Source organism: Trichechus manatus, unplaced genomic scaffold (assembly GCF_000243295.1).
Source record: "Trichechus manatus latirostris isolate Lorelei unplaced genomic scaffold, TriManLat1.0 scaffold00375, whole genome shotgun sequence".
Classification (NCBI taxonomy): Eukaryota; Metazoa; Chordata; class Mammalia; order Sirenia; family Trichechidae; genus Trichechus; species Trichechus manatus.
Window position 1 is genome coordinate 295650 of NW_004444311.1, and position 3974 is coordinate 299623.

At 35.8% G+C, this 3974-nt stretch overlaps 1 pseudogene; it reads left to right on the forward strand.

The window, feature by feature from the left end:
- Positions 1 to 513: 513 nt before the first annotated feature.
- LOC101362008 (stromal membrane-associated protein 1-like) overlaps positions 514 to 3974 on the forward strand; it is a 29653-nt pseudogene continuing 26192 nt past the window's right edge.

Here is a 3974-nt window from a genome sequence, read left to right on the forward strand (position 1 = left end):
GTGTAAGGTAATAAAGTCCTATAAGCAAATAAAAGAGATAAAGAGACAACACTAGTAAAATTTCAGTATACACTAGCTGTCCTTGAGGCCTAGCTGCACCTATTTGCCTACAAGAGGTTATATGAAATCCCCTAATAAGCCTCAATTATAAACTCTTTTTTAACTTAAGTTAGACTTGGACTTTACTGTTTTCAAACAAAATAAGCTTAACTTATAAAGATACATACGCACAAAGCAGGAACCAGAAGTTTTTAGCTTGCTTAATATTGAAAGTAAGCTAAAAAAAAGCTCGCTTAATATTGCAAGTCCACCACTCACCCTTCACTTTGTCCTGTTTTGGTGGCTTGGGTGTTGCTATGATGCTGGAAGCTATGCCACCGGTATTTCACACATCCGCAGGGTCACCCATGGTGGACAGGTTTCAACTGAGCTTCCAAAATAAGACAAACTAGGAAGACGGATTTGGGGATCTAATAAAAAATTGCCCAGTGAAAACCTATGAATAACAGCAGAATGTTGTCTGATGTAGTGCGAGATGAGCCCGTCATGTTGGAGGGCACTCATATTATGACTGGGGAAAAGCTGCATGATCAAAATAGAGAGGGCCTTGATGATGTGGATGGAGTAAAGCTTTCAGGACCTTCATTTGCTGATAAGGCATGACTCAAAATGAGAAGAAACAGCTGCAAATATTCATTAATAATCGAAGTGGAATGTACGAAGTATGAATCTAGGACAACTGGAAGTTGTGAAAAATGAAATGGAACACTTGAAGACTGATATCTTAGGCATGAAACCAGAAAACCAAACCCTTTGCAGTCGAATTGATTCCTACTCATAGAGATCCTATAGGACAGAGTAGCACTGCCCCATTTCCAAGGAGTGACTGGTAGATTTGACCTGCAGACAGTTTCATTAGCAACCTAACTCTTAACCACTGCACCACCAGGGCTCCATCTTAGGCATTAGTGAGCTAAAACAGACTAGCACTGGCCATTTTGAATTGGATAATCATGTGATCTACTATGCCAGGAATGACAAACTGAAGAGGAATGGCATTGCATTCATTGTCAAAAAGAACATTTCAATCTGTCCTGAAGTACAAGGCTATCAGTGATAGGGTAATATCCAGGGACAGATTACCCAATAAGCAAGCTAAGTACGTGCTTACGGCATCAACAAAACAGGGACACCAGTTGTCCAAAGCAAAGATCCATAGATGTCAAGCAGACAGCCCACAAGAAAAAGCAAGTAATGCAGTGGAAGAGGACTGACAGGGCACTAAATGAAATTAAGACGTCTATCCTAAAATTTCTGGATGGTAAACAAAGAAGGTTCTGTAGCCGGAAAACATTTCTAGGGTGCAAAACTAATGGAGAAAATTGTAAGAGGGAGTGGCTACTGTATTCTCCATCAACTGGCTCTGTATATTGTTTTGTTTGCAAATGATTCAGTCCTAAATCATTTAATTCTTGATTTGCTATGAATGGAGTTAGTGATTGGCGCAACTCAAATAGGACTGCTAAACATGAAAAAGTTCAATTCATAGAGATTGTTTATGTTGTCATATTTAGACTGAAGACATTGTTTTGGCTTAACTCATGAATTGGAAACACAAATTAATGAAGAACGTCAGTAGTGGAAAGCCGTTTTGCAACACGTAGTTGCTGTCATAACAATTGCTGAACATGGACTATCTTTTTGAGGAAGAAATGAAGTGTTTGGAGCCCCACCAAATGGAATTTTGAGGGGTTAACTTGAGCTTGTTACTCAGTTTGATCCATTTTTAGCAGGTCACATCTCAAAATAGGATAACACAGGAAAGGGCTACCCAGTCTTAAATGTCTAAAACAACACGTGAAGAATAAATAAACTTAATAAGAGATAAAGTTCAATCAATTATTTTCAGTGAACTCAATACAGCTTGATATTTCAGTTTGTAGATTCCACTACTGATCTTTTTCATACAGATCAGCTAAGTATTGTTTTAAGAATAAGTATCTCCAACAGATGGAAAACCTGTGGAATGATTTATCACATTTACTAGGTTAAAGAGTCATACTGGTGAAGAAATTGCAAATCAAGTACTTCACTATTTATCTGAAGTTCACAAAATTGATTTTTCTAAGTGCAGGGGCCAGTCCTATGCCAATGATGCCAATATGTCAGGGTGTTATAAAGGCATGCAACAGAAAATTTTAGAACGTAGTGAGTATGCTATTTTCACCATGTGTTGTGCATTCACTTAGTCTTGTAGGATGTAGCACAGTAGATTGTTGTCCGGAGCAGTAGATTTTTTTCCTATTATTCAATTACTCTACACATTTTTGCTACCTCTACTCACTGATGGGTAGTTCTTAAAACATTTAGGCAATGATTGATTATTAAAATGCCTTTCTAATACACGTTGGGAAGCTCATGCTGTAGCAAGAGTGCAATCCCAGAATCATACATTCAGATTCTAGATGCCTTAGAAAATACTGATGAAGACCAGACACAAAAAGGAGGTACCAAAAGGGACGCTGAGAACATTGCGAACAAAATGTAAACCCTAGAGGATGTATTTATGATGGTTACATGGACTAATATATTGCAGCATTTTCATCTGACGAGTCAAGCTTTCCAAGATTCAGAAGTAAGTTTAAAGACATGCACAGATCTCTACCAGTCATTAACAGGGTTTTTACATGATTTAAAAGATTTTGAAAAATGTGAAAACACAACAAAGCAAATACTGCCAAATACTGATTATCAAGAAGTTCAACGTCACAGAAGCATTAGAAAGAAACATGTAAATGACAGAAGTGCTCCAGAAGTATTGAGTGCCAGAGATCAATTTCGAGTAACCACATGCTAAACCATCACTGACACACTTGAATCTTGCATTAAAAAAAGGGCAAACGTGTACGAATTTCTTTCAAATAGATTTTCCTTCTTAAACAGTGTAGCTATACCTGATGAAAAGTACATGAAGGCATCCAAGAAATTAGTGCAGGCTTATCCCAATGACTTAAATGCAAACCTTTAAGGAGAAGTGACACAATTTCATTCTTACATGAGAACTAAGTCTACAGATTCAGAAAAGACAAATTTTACTCATCTCGGCATTTATGATTCCATAATAGAAGATAAATTACAAGGAGTAATTCCCGAAGTTGAAGTTTCTTTATTCATATTCTTAACTTTAATGATCACAAACTGCACACAGAATGCTTATTTTTTCCCTTAAAAGACACAAAAACCCTCAGCATACAGCAGTGATTCAAGAAAGACTCGATTCATTATCCTTTTTATGGATGGAAGTAGATATTTTTCCCCAGCTTAACTGTGATGAAATCATTGAAGAATTTGTAAGAGCAAAGAACAGAAATGTTTTCAATTATAACATGTTTGTTAGAGATGAAAGATGTATCTAAAAATAAAATATAGTAATTTGTGGTAATATTTGTTTTCTGATCATTAAATTTTCTTTTCTGACATCTTTTCATTTGTTAATTTGTAATTTTAGCATTTATTATGAAACAAGCAACAAAACTGAAGCATGAGACATCTAAAGCAAAACTGGTGAAAGTCAATATTTCCCTGTGGGAGATCAATAGAATTATACACTGAATGTTGCAACAACTAAGTTCACTGACTCATTTTCTTTTGTTATAAAATACTTGAAATATTCTTTTTTTGTAGAAAATACAATGTATGGTAAAAATCTTAGTACCCTGCATCCACTAAAAATTTTACAATCTAGTTTAACTCATTCCGCTAAAATAGAATATGCCACTTCTGCTTTCAGTTGCTAATATTATAGTCACTTTTTTTTTAAAAGTTACATTATGAATAGCTAAAACACTAATACACACACACACACATACATACATATATGCACGTATGTATAAAACTTACATATCCCTTTCAAATGCATGAGTAAGCACAGGAAGGACACCATAGCAATAAGTGTTTAGGACCCTCAATTGCCT